The 17,205-nt window shown below is 56.0% G+C and overlaps 1 long non-coding RNA gene across 5 annotated transcripts; it reads right to left on the bottom strand.

Moving 5' to 3' along the window:
- Positions 1-2,403: 2,403 nt before the first annotated feature.
- On the bottom strand, positions 2,404-14,371 carry LOC124245022 (uncharacterized). Of its 5 annotated transcripts, XR_006890167.1 has the most exons (4): positions 13,753-14,371; positions 13,400-13,529; positions 13,078-13,161; positions 11,348-12,626 (listed from the first exon to the last, which is right to left on the bottom strand). It is a non-coding gene; the product is annotated as an uncharacterized LOC124245022 (long non-coding RNA). The 5 variants fall into 5 exon arrangements; XR_006890168.1 differs by lacking the exons at positions 11,348-12,626; positions 13,078-13,161 and adding an exon at positions 2,404-2,735; XR_006890165.1 differs by lacking the exon at positions 13,078-13,161.
- Positions 14,372-17,205: the final 2,834 nt, after the last annotated feature.

Here is a 17,205-nt window from a genome sequence, read left to right on the forward strand (position 1 = left end):
CAGCAGGCAGTGGCACCAGGGAGGCACATGTCTCCCGCACTCTGCCCCGGCCCCAGGACCCTCCTGGGCCCTTTGGGGGAGTCTGGAGCTGAGAGCCGGGCCGGGCCCCTCGAGGAGGGTGGGTCCCATCCTAGGGCACAGGGGAGCCGCCTGCAGGAGGAGACAGCACACCGTGTCCAGGCTTCAGAGGAGTCATTGGATGCTCAGTGGAGCTGGGCTGCAGGCACAGAAGAGGAAGAGCAGGTGGGGCCAGGGCAGGGACAGCTGCAGGTGGTGGGGGCACCCCTGGACAGAAGGGTGGGGACCCCCAGGAGAGGCTGAGCTGATGCCCCTCTCCTCTCTGTCCTAGTCTAGCCGCTCCTGACCAGGGGCCTGGGCGTGGGTGTGGGGTTGGGAGGGTCAGTCACCTGTCCCCAAGCTGCAGGGTAGGGCCCCCGTGAGGTTCTGCACTCACCCGTGGGTGTCCCTATACCCAAGGGAGTGTGACATTAAATGACAAAAGAGGTTAAATATAGAACTACCCCATCTACTTCTGAGTCTACCCCCAAAAGAATGGAAAGCAGGATCTCGAAGAGCTAGTTGTACACCCGCCTTCACAGCAGCGTCGTCCACAGTGGCCGACAGGTGGAAGCAACCCAGCGTCCACTGGCAGACCAGCGGATAAACAAGTGTGGTCCATCCCCACAAGGGAATATTATTCAGCCTTAAAAAAGGAAGGAACTTCCGACACACGGTACAGCAGGGATGGACCCTGAGGACATGATGCTGAATGAAATGAGCCACTCACAGAAGGACAAATACTGGATGATTCCACTTAAATGAGGTCCCTAGAGGAGTTAAATTCACAAAGACAGAAAGAGACGGTGGTCCCCGGGGGCTGGCGGAGGGGGTGGGGGGTCGGTGTTTAAGGGCCAGAGTCTCAGTCTAGGAGAATGAAAAAGTTCTAGAGACGGATGGGGGGCATGGGTGCACAACCGTGTGAATGTGCTTAATGCCCCTGAGCTAGACACGTAAAAATGGTTAAGATGGTAGATTTTAAGTTTATATATTATACCATAACTAAGAAAAATGTAATATACCCAAAACTATTAAATTGTACACTCTAAATGAGTGAATTGTAATAGTAAATGAATTATAACCCAATAAGGCCATTGCAAAACACGCAGGTCTGGAGGGCGAGTGGGCAGAGAGGAGGGAGCTGGTGCTGCTTTGGGACAAGGGGCCCAACCGACATCTGACAGGCATCATGTGGCCCCTGCTCCCTGGCCCCCAGCCCCGCCTCCCTCCTTCCCTGCCCTGTCCTTCTGTTCCCTTCTCCTGCCCGCCCCGCCCACACCCCTGGGAGTGGGTGCACACTCGCACGGCCACGTGGCCCTGGGCCTGCCGCCCACCCCAGCCATGCGGACATGGGGTCCAGGCACCCCCAGCACCGCCTGGCCATCGGAACCCCCGGGCACAGGGCAGAGGGGCCGGGAGCGGCGTGGCCAGGAACCCGCACGGACAGGTGAGTGGAGTGAAGGGCTTTAAGGACTGACAAGTTTTGCTTGTTTCTGTTTATTTAGGTTTTATTGGCAATTTAAACTGATGTGAAGTTATCTCTCAAAGACAGTTTTTTCCTCTGATCTTGAGTGTTTTATTTTCTCCTGATCTTATTGCCACACCAGATTGAATTCCAACACTCGGCGTCACGTTCTAAGCCCCCCTGGGAAAACGCAAACTCACGACGCAGCCACTCCAGGGGCTTGTTTAGTACCCGTGAGTGTGTGCAGAGGCTGGAGCGTCCATCAGGGTTTCCACGAGGCTGGATCCTCTGTGTGGAAGTGGACGTCCACCCATCACGCACTTCTTTGGTGAGAACTGGAGGCAGAGCGACACTTAAGTTACCGGTGGAAACCAGCCCCAACCAGGCGCACAGGCCAGGCTCGCCTCCCAGAGCCCAGCGCCGGTGACTGCAGCTTTCCGGCACCTTCCGTGGTGCTTCACTGACTTCCACTGACCAGCTCCTGGACCCTCTGCCGGGGCTGCCCTTCAGCCACTGGCCCAGCGGTCGGCGAGGTCAGCCAGGAGGAGCGATTCCCAGAGAGCCTTCTGGAAGGTTTTGGGAGGCGGCTTGTTCTCATGGGGCCGTCAGGTCAGGTTGTAAAGGCGTTTTCAGTGTCGGCCGAGGAAGCTGATACAAAGCACGAATCATGGCTGGGAGACAACTTGGGGGGGGGGGGGGGAGATTGCACGTGTGTGCGTGACTGCGGTGTGTGCACACACGTGCACAGTGTGTTTGTGGGGTGTGCACATGCATGTGTGTGCCTGTGGCTGTGTGGTGTGTGTGTGAGAGACAGAGACAGAATGAGACAGAGAGAGAAATTTAAAATCAGCCCTTCGATCTGGTGAGTATGGTTCCAAATACTTACCATGTTTACACTCTGGCTACTCGTGTGTGAGCCCCATGCACACTTGGCAAACGAGAACTCACACTTGGCTGCGCGGTGTGGGGCGTGTGGGCTGCGGTTGCTGTGCACCTGCAGAAAGACCACAGCTGAGACCGGGGGCTGGGCAGCGGGGCGTCAGGTCAGCGGCTCCGGGATCCTACGGGGGCCACGCCTGCCAGGCGTTCGAAATCTCTTACTCTGGCCACATCAAGGTCCTTCCAGCTGCAGTTCCTTCCTTTTTAAGATATTTAGCTGGGCGATCTCTACATTCATGTGAGATCTTTGTAAAAGTCACACTTGCATGGGAACCTGAGAAAAACACAGATAATAAAGAGGAGATGGGACATCATTTGGATTTTCGAAAGGTCAGTGGTTATGATGGAAACTGTTTACTTCTTTTGTTTTTTGTGGAACTCAAGTAACATAAAACGTTACAAATTAGCACCTCCCACCGACGATCTGCCCAATGCCAGGGCTAAGGCGAGCATTTTGTGAATCTGAAAGTTGATTTCAGGTCAGGGAGCCCCCCGAGGCCGAGGCAGGGCTCCCTTCCCCACGTCGGAATCGCTGGTGCTCTACCCAGGAGCACACACTCTTCTCCATATGAAGAATTCCCTTTGAATTCCACAGGAGCTCTGCCCTCAGAGAGGAGGGTAAGTCACGGTCTCTGGTCCGTCGGGGCCTCCAGGAGCAGGACCAGCACTGTGGGTCAGGATAGACAGCAGGAGAGGGGTGGAGGGAGCGCTCTGCCCCATCTGAATGCTGGGAGGGCAGCAGCAGGGGTACCTCAACACACCCAGAATCAGCACCCACACCTCGAACAGAGGGGCACGGGAACAAGGTGACAATACAAACGGATCGTTCTCATCAAGCCTGTCAGTGTCAGCTAAATGGCAAGGGTGTCACGACCGCAACTTTACTTAACAAGGAACACAGAGGGATCGGTAAGACTGAGACATAACCCAAGATGCCGGGCTGAAAGATCCCCATTTAACTCAGAACACCTCACCCCAAACTGAGAAATGCCCCTGCCCAGGGCACTCGTCAGAAAGGCTTTTAGCATCCGTCTTACCCAGTGAGGAAAAACGGGCTAACTCTGGGGACGCGTGCTTCCTCCCATCTTCTTGCCTTTAGAATAGCTCCCTGAATCGGCAACTTAAACTTTTCATCACTCTCCAGGGTGGACCCCAAGACAGGCGGACTGCAGAAAGCCGGGAAGCACGGCCCATAGTTCTGGCCTAGACCCCACACCCCATGGGGCTGCCTTCCACAGCTGGGGAAGAAGGTTTCATCCCATTTCCTCATCATCCCACGTGGCATGCCTGCCTCTCTGCGTCTCCAGGATCATATGCAGTGCAGGTCTGGGTGGGAAGTGACAACGGAGAGAGCTCTCAAGCTGATCAGGGGGTGAGCCTGGGCCTGAGCCCTGAAGCAGGGTGGGGAATGCAGGATGAGCCCACAGCACCACAGCCACCCGCATCGCACCCACAGGAGACGAAGGGAAGACCAAGGCAGACGCCCCCCACCCCACCCCAGGGCCACACACTTCCAGCAAGAACCAGTGTATACATATATATGTATAAATGGGGTAAAATTGACTAATGGTGAAAAACATCCTGTCATTGCAAAAAATGAGGTCTTACTTTTCACCAATCAGATCGGAAAAGATTAAAAAGAACGGTCATGCCCAACGTTGTCCAGGCTGTAGGCAACAGCTCGCTTTACACACGGCTCATAGGAGTCCTGATTTGCCAACCCTTCCGGGAGGACATCAGCAAGGCCTGCTCAAGTTATCCTCCACACACACGTGCCTGCAGCCAGCGTTCCCACACACCCCTCTGTTCTAAAGACACTGGTAGGCCTCATAGCTCCAGCAGAGGAAGGAGCTGCTGTCAGGCCACCCTGATGCTGAAAGCACTAGAGAGCTGCACCAATTACGGGAAGGATCCGCGTACAGGCACGAGGCAGCCCCAAGCAGGACCACACCCCCCAGAGAAGGGACAGCAAGAGGCACGCTGACCTCCCCACAGCAGGCGTGGAGGCTAGCAGACAACGGGATGATGTCTCTAAAGCACCAAAGAAAAGATGAGCTCTCCTGAAACCCCGTCCCGGCGAGTACGTCCTACAGTGAAGCAAAGCCTGAGGAGACTCGTCACTGTAAGAAAACCACAGGACAGCCTCTAAAACTCATCCTGATGGAGGCACGGAGGTCTGAGAAGAAACCAACCACATCTGAGAAAGCAAACACAAAAACTCCCGACGATGAAAGCAACAATAACAACGTCCTGTGAGGTTAATAAGATGTAGAAGTGAAACATGTAAGTTTAAAAGAATAACTGGGGGCTGGCCTGGTGGCATGGTGGTTAGGTTTGAGAGCTCTGCTTCCACAGCCCGGGGTTGGTGGGTTCAGATCCCGGGTGCGGACCCACACACTGCTCATCAGGACATGCTGCGGTGGGGTCCCACATTCAAGATGGAGGAAGACTGGCACAGATGTTAGCTCAGGGCCAATCTTCCTCGCCAAAAAGAAAAAAAAAAGAGTTCCTGGGAGCAGGTACATTCCATTAAGTTCTTCTGTGTTCTTGTGACCATTAAATTGGTCAAGTACTAATTTAGTGGTACAAAAATTAAGGATGCATTGTGTGATTCCCAGGGTAACCATTCAGAGGACACCAAAAAGTAGAACCAAAACAGAGCAGAATAAAGGGATTTTTAAAAGACATGATTAATACCAAACAGGCAGCAGAAGTGGAGCAGAGGCTCCAAGACCTGATCAGATGGATGGGAAACACGACAAGACGGTCGGAAAGCATCGAGGGCTAACAGGCTGCACCAGAGACCCCAGGCAAGTGTGTGAACGTAAAACAGAATAAGGACGTCTTGAACCCAGGGCCCAGCAATAGAGTCTGTTTCCACAAACACACAGCCCACGTGGAACTCCAAGCAGCCCCTCCACGGGGCCGATGGCTGGCCAGGCTGAGCCCCGAGGACAAAGAGGAGATGAGCCTGTCGGCAACAGTCCCAGACCCACTCCTGTGGGTGGGGAGACGCCCCCAGGCCTCAGTCTAGGACCCCTTACTCACTGGAGCTTGTCCAATGGCCCCAAGACATGCAAGAGCCGAGAGCAGCGAGAATGGGGCCTGGGCACACAGCCAGCCCACCGCTCCCTGCCCTCGGGCGGCCCTCTTGAGGGCTCACTCTCCACAGCCCAGGCCTGGAGCATCTCTTAGGTTCTTCATGCCATTCCATCTGGGGCCCCAGGGCCACACTGCACAGTATTGCTAAAACAAGGGCTTCCCACACTAATCCCCCTTGTCAGGAGCCCAGAAATGGCGTGCGTTGTGTCAGATTCCACACTGTGCCTCATCAGGCCAGACTGAGGCCAAAGAGGTCAGCGCACAGCATCTTTCCTCACGATCCTGCCTCCCCACCATCATCACGGCTGGTTTCTCTTTTTTGAAGCTCATCATTGTGGCGACAAAGAGGGAAACTCAAGGACTCCATTGACAGGACTCAGCAGACAGTGGAGTGAGCTAATGGCGTGTTGGAAAGAGCTTCTGTGAGACCTGGTTCTAAACATGTCAACTCTAGGAGCGTCGATCGGCTGAGTGGCAAAATTAAACGGAAGATAGAAAAAAATGATGCTATCTTCATGATAAAGATAGCATTCTTTTGAAAGATGAGCTGACAGTAAAGCGGAAGTGTTTAAGGTAGGGGGCAAGGTGTGTGGGCTTGGGGGGAGGGTGGCAGAAGTGACTGGCACACGCAGGAGCCGGGAGCATGGCCCGGAGACACCCACCTGGGAGAGGCATCCCCCTGTCAACAGCTTTGGGTTGAAGGGCAGAATCCCTCACTCTGTGCACAGGAACCCTGGAGTCACCGGGGGAAGGTGGGCTATTCTCCTGTGCCTCCAGGTTCAGAGACCACTGCAGACTATCAGAGGCTATGAAACAGTCAGGCCCCCTGGGGCCAAGGCCACAAAACATCTCAGCATCTCGCAGTCCAAGCTGGGCTGAACTGCCCTCAGGGCTGACCTTGGTCACCGTGGGTTGGCAGGACATGGTCACCACATGTCCAGGAAGCCCCAGAAGGCAAGGAGGGGCTCCCAGGGGCACAGGGTGGGGGCTGACCCAGTGGAGTGAGCGGCTGCTGGCAACAGCGTACGTGAAGTCAGCTGGGTGTGTTTCCAATGTTGGGATGAAGACAGAGTGGGAGATGTGCTCCCCATGGGCTCGGGAAGGAGAAGAGGGGCATCGCAGGGACCAGCCAGGAGATGCTTTCACAGGACCCGTGAGTGTCACACAGTTGATCTGCAGGTTGCTGTCCTGAAGACACGCGTGAGCATGAACACAAGAGCTGTTCCCAAGGAGCGGAAGGAACTGGCCCCATGCTTCTGGCCATAATCGCCTGGCTGTCCGTCTGGCTCCTCACTTCCATGTGCGTGCCCACCTTGTCCACGCGGCAGCAGAGGGAGCCTCTGAAAGGCCATCAAATCTCTCTCCAGCTTAGAGCATTTCAGTGGCTTTCCGTTGTGTTCAGGACACATTCCCACATGGTGTGGGGTCCTGTGTGAGCCACCCAGTGCCCTCCAGCCCCACCAGCCCCACCTGCCCTCACTCTCTGGGTCACTTGGTGCCTCAGACACGGTGGCTTCTTCCAGTTCCTCAATGCTGCAGGCTCCTTCCACCTGGGCACCCAGCCATCCTGGTCCCAGCCCCAGAATCTCCTTCCTCTGGTCTTCATGGCTGACGCCCCCATCTCACGGGGCACAGGTGATGTGTCACCTCCCCCATCCAAAGGAGGTGCCTGGTGACTGACTTTCTCGGATGTTTGCTTGGGTAACGACTTGCTCCATCTCTCTCAGCCCCTTGACGGCAGTCTCCCCGGGCAGCAGATGCCTCCCCTTGTGTTTCCAGGACCAACGCCACCATAGCTGTTGACCAGATATGTCATGAGTTAATTCATTCTTGTCATCGTGTCATTCAGGCCAACATGTGTCCACAGACCAGCCAAGGATGAAGGCCCTTCCTTTTTGCTCGACTTAACCATCGCTAAATGTTGAGTTAATCATTCCTTGATCTTATTTTATCTAAATCGTTCTTTTTTTTATTCCTTTTTCTGTTTTTTTTGCTGGGAAAGATCTGCCCTGAGCTCACATCTGTAGCCAATCTTCCTCTCTTTACGTGAGCCGCTGCCACAGCACAGACACTGGCAGATGAGTGGCGTGGTTCTGTGCCCGGGAACCGAACCCAGGCCACCAAAGTGGTGAGTGATGAACTTTAATCACTAGGGCATCAGGGCTGGCCCCGAAACTGTCTCTTCAAACTAGATCTCACCAAAAGATTCAGTCTGTATGAGAAGCCCAACCAAGGAGCTCTGGCCCAAGTGGGGTGTGGTGCCCAGACCCTCATTTTTCTGCCCCCATGGTAGCTGCCAAGGGTGGTGAACCGGAGTGCCAGGACAGAGAGAAGCGCCCGGGGTGGCCCACACACTCTGGGCAGGTGGAGGTGGGGCTCCGCGTCCTGGCGCCTGGCGGGCAGCACCTCCCACAGATGCAGCTGCCACATCTGGAGGTGCCGGGCCTGGGGGCGGGCTGTGCTCCCAAGCTCGGCTATGGCAGAGCAGGCTCCAGCCTCGGAGGCCCTGCACTCTGACCTCGGACCTGGCCTCTCTGCTCCAGCCAAACCCAGACCACCGTTTCCACTGACCCACCTAAAACCAGGGGTTACGACCCTGGGCACAACCACATCACAGTTCAACTGAAACGGCAGTTAAATGTCAACTAACACTGATTCTCCAACCAGCCTCGAAGCAAATACCTCAGGAGCAGACGCTGGTGAGGCCAGGGGATCAGGCCTCGCTGCCGACCCTCCGGCTGCCTCCTGGGGGCTCTGGTCCCAGGGCACGGCGGACTTCCCCAAACCTTCCATTGATCACAGCAGTTCCTTGAGATTTTGACCAAATCACTGTCTGGAGAGAGCGGACCAACCGCTTCCAACTCCGATATTTCTCCTCTCCAGGTCGAGGTTGTCCCTCCCGCCCCGACACATAACCTCACATCATCGGCCCCCCCTACATCCTGACCCCAGAGGTCAGGACAGTGTGGTGAGCACGGGTCCCCACGTCCCGCCCCTCTGCTGGCAAGAGTTAGGTCCCCTCATCCACACCGGCCAGGCCCTGACCGCTTTGCTGGCCCCTGGACTCTGAGCGTCCAGATGCTTTTCTACCCACGGCCACCTACAGCAGAGAGTTTTATGATCCACACGGTACAGACGAGGAAGCAGACTCGTACAGACAGCAACATTCACAGCTGGTCACCAGCAAGCCGGGGCTGGAGTCCAGCTCAGACCAACTGCAGGAGCCAGGCTGGACCATGGCGTTGCATGGTGTCGAGGATCCAGGTCATGAGTTAGGGCAGTCCCGGGCAGACTGCCCTGCCTGGTCAGACAAGGTGGGTCTTCAGGCCATCGAGCTGGGAGCCCGTGTGCTGAGCAGAGCTCTGTGTGATGATGGCGACCAAGAGGGAGACGCCGGGTCGTGGCCCCGCTGCCCCACAGGCCTCCTGGGAGGTGGCATGTCTTCGCTGGGCTGAAAACAGGCTCCCTCTGCCAGAGTCTCTAAATAATGAAAATGCCAGAAATCCTCAAAGAGAGAGGTCAAGTAAGAAAAACATCAGGGCTGGCCCAGTGGCATAGTGGTTAAGTTCATGTGCTCCTGGTCAGCATCCCAGGGTTCAGAGGTTCAGATCATGGGCATAGACCTAGCACCACTTGTCAAGCTGTGCTGTGGCAGCTTCCCACATAAAACGGAGGAAGATTGGCACAGATGTCAACTCAGGGCCAATCTTCCTCACCAAGAGAAAAAAAAGAAAGAAAAACATAATTACAGTCATGAGCCACACCAGGACTTTTCAGTCAATGATAGAACACACACATGACAGCAGTCCCATCATAGAGCCTAGGTGTGAGGTAGGCTGTGCCATCAAGGCTTCTGTAAGTACCTTCTGTGATGCTCGCACAATGTCAAAATCATTTAAGAACACATTTCTCAGAATACATCCCCGTCCTTAAGCGGCACAAGACTGTGGTACAAAACAGAGGAAGGAATTTAAGCTTATGAAATAGTCCCAGATCTTGAAGTCAGACAGTCAAGATGACTTTCAGCACTGGGCCTGCCTGGCTTCTCTTTCCTTTTTATTTTCTAAGCTCTGCTTTATGATGTGACAACCCCAAATGCAGATCATCCACGTGGAGATTAAGATGTTCTAAGAGTGCTTAAGACTCCTAATTCATATTTTATGAGACTTTGTGCATTTGGGGAGTGATCAACTGAAATTTAATTGGGTTAGACGTTATCATTTTAAATTTTAAATAATGGCACAAAAATGAAATTTAAAATCTCCCCACGTCTAATAGATTAGTGCTGTGATACTGATGTTGGCCTCGGAGGAATGGAGCGCAGTTCAGCTCGAGTAAAGAGGGCTTCCCAACAGGAGGCCCAGTCACCAGCCTCGCGGGGATGCCCAGAGACCCACCACTCTCCTATCAGAGCACCGCCCGGCCCCTCGGGGTCTGACGCCTGATGAGCCAGAGCATCACCAGAGGCTCCCTTTTACGAGAAATGCCAGAAGGATAAGCTTAATTGTCAGCAAAGTCAGGCACAGGTGAGCCGGCCGCCTCCTTGCCCGTCCAGTTGGAGCGTCCACCCCCGTTTCAGGGACTCCTGGCCTGGCAAGGTCATTTCTAAGCCAGGCCAATCACCCCAGGTAAGGAGGTGCTTCCATGAGGGTCTCCCTAAGACACAGCCCGGTCTGTCAGAGGCCGTGCCCGTGTGGAAACCAGCACCCTCACGGCCACAGAGCCACACAGGCCTCCCGTGGAGGGCCAGCCCCACCAGGAGCCCTCGGCAGCTGCCTCCTCCAGTGAAGACACCATCTCCCCAGTGGCCACGAGCTGGACTGGACGTGCTGCTCCACTGGCCAGAGGAAAGCTACCCGGGGGCAGCAAGTCCTCCGGGACGGCTCCTGGTGGGGTGTCCGAGTGGAAGGACCCTCAGAGGAGGGGGACTGGGGACTGGGGACTGGGGCCTGCCGCAGGGTCAGGGCCAGGGCCAGCTCCCGGTTGCTCTATCCACCAAATGGAGCTATGACTCCACCAAGTGTCTCCCACACAGCCCTCCTTTTCCTGGGCAGACCTGAGGGTAGCCGCCTTTCCACAAGGTCCAGGCCTCCCTGCCATAAAGGAGTCAGGTGTCAGCAGCTACACAGCTGCCCGCCCTGCGGCCACAGCCCACGCTGGCCCTCTGGGACCCGGCGGTTATGCACCACTGCCCTCTGGTGGACAGGCCGGGGCTCGCGGTGGCCGGGCAGGAGTTGACAGTGCCCACACTCCGACCCCGTCCCAGGGATCCCATGCTGACCCCAGGCCTGGGCCACGGAGCGGCATATCTGCACGCAGCGGGGCCTCCCCTGCGCTTGCCTTTTGGGGTAAGGCTCGGTCTGCACTCCTCTCTCCCTACTTTCTAGCAGATCCTGCCTACAGACATCCACAAAACTGTTCTGCCCGGTGGTGGGAGGCCTTAGAACAGAAACCCTCAGGGGAGCACAGCTGAGTGCACTGCCAGGCGCATCGTGTCGAGCATCGCATCCTATTCTAAGTGGCGATCTCTGCTCCATCGACTGCCCAAGAGTCACTTCCTCCCTGTGGCTGCAGGGTCTGCCCTATTCCAGGCAAGTTCCCATCCATTCGAGGCAGGCTGTAGGCGCAGCCAAAGAGATGTGAACACAGCATCACTGCCCCGTGTATGAAGACTGATTCTCTGGTGGTGTTTGGGTGCTTTCCTCACCCTCTCTAGAGATCCTTAAGCCACAAATGGTTTTCATTTTTTTTTGAAGTTTATTACAATGAAGTTAATATCCGTTTCACATAAAACTCTCAAGGATTACAGCATAAGGCAGGCCGTCTCCAAGGCTAGACTTTCAGGGGATCGAGGGCGAAAGGGCCCACACCATGTAGATTCAAGTGAAAATCCTAAATTAAAGAGTTTCTCTACAAACAAGATCTCTTCAGAGTCTAAGAAAATACAGTTGGTTATTTCTGGACTTCCTCGTTTCTGAGTCATAAAATGAGAGGCCAGGAGGAAGAGGGCTCCATCGGGCAATAGGGAGGGAGACAGGAGGGGCCACACGGGCAGGGGTCTGCTAACGCCAGGCAGAGCACTCTCAGGATGGGTTCACCCGGCCCTCCCACACAAGCAGACAAACATGGGGCTGAGACCAGGCCTGCTGCTTCTGCACCCCGCTGCCATGGCCTCCAGGGCTGGGCTGAGCAGGAGCCCGAGATGCAGCCCTCTCTGTCCTTCTCCCCCTGGTGACTGCCCGCCTCGCTGCCGTGGAGGCTTCTCCTTGGAGACAGGCCATCCCCTCCTCTTTCTCTGATGCCTCTTCTCACTCGGCATCCTTCCTCTCACTCGTCCAGTCCTCCTGGTCTCTGTGTCTGTCCCTGAAATGACTATGGGGCCGCTGTCCCTCTCCCCTGGAGTCAAGGGTGGTCTGGAGCAGGCGTCCCCTGTACCCCACTAGGCAAGTCCTGTGGCTCCTGCACAGGGAGTGTCAGGGGGAGGGCGTGACCTCAAGGCCAGGCCTGTGCACCCCATTCTCTTGTGTCCCCTCTGACGTCTCAGGGGGTGGCTTGGTCTCTGCACCCTATCCATTTGTGGGCCTTAACAACATCAGCACTCGATCACCTGTGGAAAATGAGAGGCTGTGCAACCCCAAAGAAGTCGGGATGCATCATACCCCAAAGACAGGTCCCCATGCCAAGGCTGGCAGTTCCAGCATGGCATCTGGGGTGACACCGAGGTGAGGGCTGTGGCCCAGGCTCCCTCTGAGACCCAGGGGCACGGGGAGCCAGGGGACAGGGCTGGGCACTGGGTTGGCTGGGGGAGCAGGGTCTCCAGCTTCCCAAATGCTGTTGCTGTGAGAGTGGGAACACCGTGCAACCCGGCGCTGGCTGCCTGGGAGGAACTCTGATTCTGAGACGCCTTCTGCGGTAGGTTCTCAGTACCCCCGTCTCTCGCAATGCGATGCGCATCCAGCTGCGGCATTCCCTGGCTGCAGAGCAAGGTAGCTGCCAGCGACGCCTGGCTCCCTCCTCACGCCAGCCTCTGAAATCCCAAGTCCGAAACCACCAGCGTCTGCGCCTGGACGTAAATGGAGGAGGATGAGTGCTGGCTGGTCAATTCACTCTGGAACAACAGCCCTCTCCTTCTCTCCTCGGCCAGCCTACGTTATAGATTTCTCAGAGAAAATTAAAATCCGGTGGGACAGAGATTCACTTTGCTAAAAGACCTTGATAGAGAACGAGACTCCAGCACGATAGCTGGGCCATGTCACTGTCCTGCTGCCTTGCATGAGTATTTTCCAGATGGTGGTGGTCCCGCAACGTCCGGGGGATACATGCCGTCGCATCCCGTCATTGCCGTCTAGTCTGGGGAAGCCAAGGACGGGACTGCGCCCACGGTTCTCAGTTGTCCCCAGACGGCAACATCACTCTCTCTGCTCCTAAACTGTCACCTGACTCGCAGAGACACAACTTATGATCTGAGAGTGGGTGTTTTTACACAGGGCCACTTCTGCGCGTGTGACACTCACCAGGAGCAGCTGTGGAATCTGCAGTGGCAGAGCCGGGGCCTTCGCTCGGCCTCACACCCCGCAAGGAGCTGGGAGCACGGGCGCCTGGCGCAGGGGTGGAAGAGAGGACGGACGGCGCCTTACAGCCTGGCCCACCATGGCGGTGGCTGTGCGAGGTCCCAGAGGCCCTTCTGAGGAGCCCCGTCAGCCTGCATCTGCAGGGCGTCAGCCCCCGCGCCCCATCTCCCCAAGGTGGGTGGCACAGGGTGAGCGGGTGGCACAGGTCCTGGCCTCACAAGCCCCAGCCACTGAGTCGGAGCCCCCAGCGGTCACTCAAGGTCACCTGTGAAAGCAGAGGACAACCTGGAGTCGGAGGTGTTGACAGAGCCAGCACTGGTCCCGTCAGCTTCCCTTCTGCCTGCACCAGCTCCGCTCAGGTCAGAGCCCTCCGAGGCCAGCAGGCCCCACAGCATCTGCTAGAAGGAAGAGAAGGAATGGCGACAGTCCCCACTGCTGCAGGGGACCGGCGGCTATGATGGTCATGCCTCACTCCCTGCCACCCCCACCTCCCTTCTCCTCGGCCACAGCCACACCCGGCCTGCCAGGCTGAGTCACTGGCCTGGGAGGGCCAGGTTCCCCAGAGCAGTCTGAGGGCTCACTCGCTCTTCTGCTGTTTCATCGGCCATTAATGCTCACCACTAGACACGGAGCAGCGAACGAGGCCACAGGGAGCCCTGGGTCCACACGTGGTCCCTTATCTGGCAGTGACCTGGGTCCTCGTGGTCCCTGCAGCTGGTGCCGCTTTGTCCCAGGTTCCCAGTCTTGCCTCTTCTAGGCCGCAATCTGCCAGCCAAGCCATTCGCCACTTTCAAGACGTCCAGTTCTCACCAATCCTGAGTCCGCTCTCCCTCCTGTAGAAGTGAATGGCCATGGTCTCCACTCCAGGTCCACGTACTTTCCCTGTTCCTCCTGCTAAGGGCAGCTGAAAAGCTTGGATGCACTAAACAAAGGTACAACGACAGAAGGGCTGCGCCCAGCCCAAGGAGCCAGTCGGCGGGGACCCCTGGGCATTCTCTTAGCCTCACAGGTCCCAGACACAGAGCTGAAGAAGCTGGTGCCATGGGAAGGCCAACATATGCACACAACAAAGTGTGTTCTCTCTGCAAAGAGCCAGGAAGGGGGGAGCAGAAATTCCGTCAAACGCCAAACCGTGGGGAACTCCAGCACGCCAGCATGGCCAGGCTCGAGTGTGAACCAGCCTCCCACCCATGCCGGCTGCACCCAGCACCGACCCCTGACAGGGTGTCAGAGGCCGGGGTGGAAACCACCTGGCAGACACCTACGGTCACACCCGCGCAAGCACCTGGAGCTGCACAGAGGGTCACTCAAAAATACTAGCAGTAAACAAACACGGAACTCTGAAGACTGTTAGGGCAACCCACAGGAAGGCAAGAAAAAGACAACAGAGAAATAAAAACGGAAGAAAAATCAAACACAAAAGGCAGATGTAAGCCCCAACATAGCAATAATTACATTCAATGTAAATGGTCTAAATACATCAGCTAAAAGACAGAGGTTGGCAGAGTGGATTTAAAAACCTATACCTGTCCGCAGGAAACTCGCCTCAAAGATGGTGACATGGGAGGTTGCAGGTAGAAGGGTGGGCAGAGAAACGTCATGCAGACGTTAATCAAGGGAAGAGGGAGAGGCTACATTAACATCAGGTCACGCAGACTTCAGAGCAAAGACAGCCCCCTACAGAGAGGAAGGATCATGTGGGGTTTTGGGACCTCCATGTTGGTGTCAGCTCAGACCCAACACCAACAGTTCCAGAGAAGCCTGGTCTTCTCAGTTCCCAGGGGCTCCGGCGGACAGTCAACATCTCCTCGGGAAGGGCCAGTGCACAGCCATTACACGCACTGCGCTGGCTCCTGGGCGCCCTCCTCAAGGTGCGCCAGCCTGTCCTCCTCAGCCAGTAGCTGGAGGTTTGCGAGCTGCCTTCCACCTGGAAAAGGGACAATGGCCTTTGGAGCAGCACAGCTCTGAGCCATAACCACAGAGAGCAATGACTGAAATGCTCATCACTCAGAGTCGTGCACCTGGCCTCTGACAATCTAGCGTTGTCCCCAAGCTCTGCCATCCTGGCATCCTGTCATCCACTGACACAGGGTTCCCAAGTCGCATGACACTGTGTCCTGATGTCAATCCTGGCCTACGAAGGGTAGCTCTAAGAAGTGGGTGGCCCCTTAGCTGTGTGCTCCTTGCACCCCAGGGAAAGGAGGGCCCCTAAGAGTCCTGGAGGGCCCTCCCATGGGGCACTCTAGCAGGCCCACCTTGTGGGACCCCCGAGCTCCCCGCTCAGCACTCTGCCCGGCACTTCACGCATTCCTGCCTCATCTCCTGCAGACCACCGTCACAGCCACCCAGCTGCACCACTACCGTCCCTGCTGGGGCTGCACCAGAGTCTGGGGAAGGAGCTGCGCCCCTCTGGGGCATTTCATCTGTCCTCCAGAACCATGCAACACGTTCTGGACCCACCTGCCCACGTACCCCAGCTGACACTGTAGATGACAGCCTGGTCCTGCTTTTTTTGGGGGGTGGGGAGAGGGAGTCAGGCACCATTTTTCCCCTCATGGGCTGTGCTGAGAACTGACTGGCTCTCATCCCAGAGGCAATGGGGGCGGGGACGTTTTGAGGACAAGTGCCATCTCACAAGACACGGCCTCAGTGAGGCTGTGCAACCTAATGATAATGCCACTCTGATTGGAGGCCAGCTTTATGGGGTGACCACGCAGCTGGGACTCCTCCCTTAAGTGGGGTGTACAGACTTGTGTAAAACTGGTCATTTTTGATACAGGTAATACTTTTCCTCTTTGTAAAAGTTCAGTGGTTGTAATTTTTACTCGTTTTCAAGAACCTAAAAAGAGGAAAGTTAGTCCACATGTCTAGTGGGGGGAATAGGTCCTGGCTGAGAACCAGTTCCTTGGGGTCTGGAAGGGTGGGACAAGGGTGAGCTGCCGCCAGCATCTCCAGAGCCACCCCTGGGCCAGGCCGTCCTGCGCTCTCACCTGTAATTAGGATAACGCAGAGCTGGCAGGCTCGTGGGCCAGGGAACAGTGAGACTGACTCAGAAGCCCCTGCTGTGCCAGGTGGCAGGTCCCATCACTGAACCCACAGACCAACTGCCCCCTCAGAGCTGCGTGATTATTGGGGCCCCTATAAACCAAGAAGCAGGTCGCAAAACTTGTGAGACAAACAGCAGGGCTTCTGAGCTGGGAAGCGGGAGCTGCCTGAGACCAGGATTTCCCCCGAGGCTGCAGAGCGGCAGGCCCACCTGCAAATACTGCGTCCGGATGCTCCCCTTTTAATAGGTTTTCATTTGCTTGCATTTGGCTTTGGGAGTAGTTATTTCCGTACTTATGTCTCAAGATTAACCGGTAGATGACAATGCAATTTTTCACTTTCCTTTGGAAATTCCTCAAGTTCGTGTGTTCATTCAGAAGACTTCTTTTCATAAAGAGAAAACACCTCTTTGGCTCCGTGCCTGTGGAAAGCTGTCGCATCTGCACACCTGCTGAGGCCTCACGGAGGGGCAACCATACTCCAGCTTAGGCTCAGCCCTGAGCCAAGTCACCTTGTCTGAAGATGTGGACCCAGCCCAGGTCCTCGGCGCCTACCCTCGCTGCACACTGAGCAGAGTGCTCCTAGACAGGAGCCCTCCTGACTCCCTGGGCAGCAGCCACAGGATCCTGGCCTTCACCCTACCTACCTCTAGAAAGTTAAGGTGGGGAAAGCCTAGTGAAAGGGCAAGTCAAAGAAGTGAGTGCACTGGTTCCCCTGTTCTGGGGAGCGTCTCCCAAAACCCACATCACCCAGAACCGCAGAAGGGGACCTTATTGGGAAATTGAGACTTTGCAAGTGGATTAGTTAAGATGAGGTCATATCAGATTAGGGTGGGGCCTAACCAGTGACAGGTGTCCTTCCAGGAAAGCCACATGAAGGCAGAGACACAGGGAGGAGACACATGAGTCACGTGGGCACAGAGACACAGGGAGAAGATGGACACGTGAGTCGTGTGGGCCCAGAGACACGGGGAGAAGATGGACACATGAGTCACGTGGGCACAGAGACATGGGGAGAAGACGGACA

Source organism: Equus quagga, chromosome 9 (assembly GCF_021613505.1).
Source record: "Equus quagga isolate Etosha38 chromosome 9, UCLA_HA_Equagga_1.0, whole genome shotgun sequence".
Taxonomy (NCBI): Eukaryota; Metazoa; Chordata; class Mammalia; order Perissodactyla; family Equidae; genus Equus; species Equus quagga.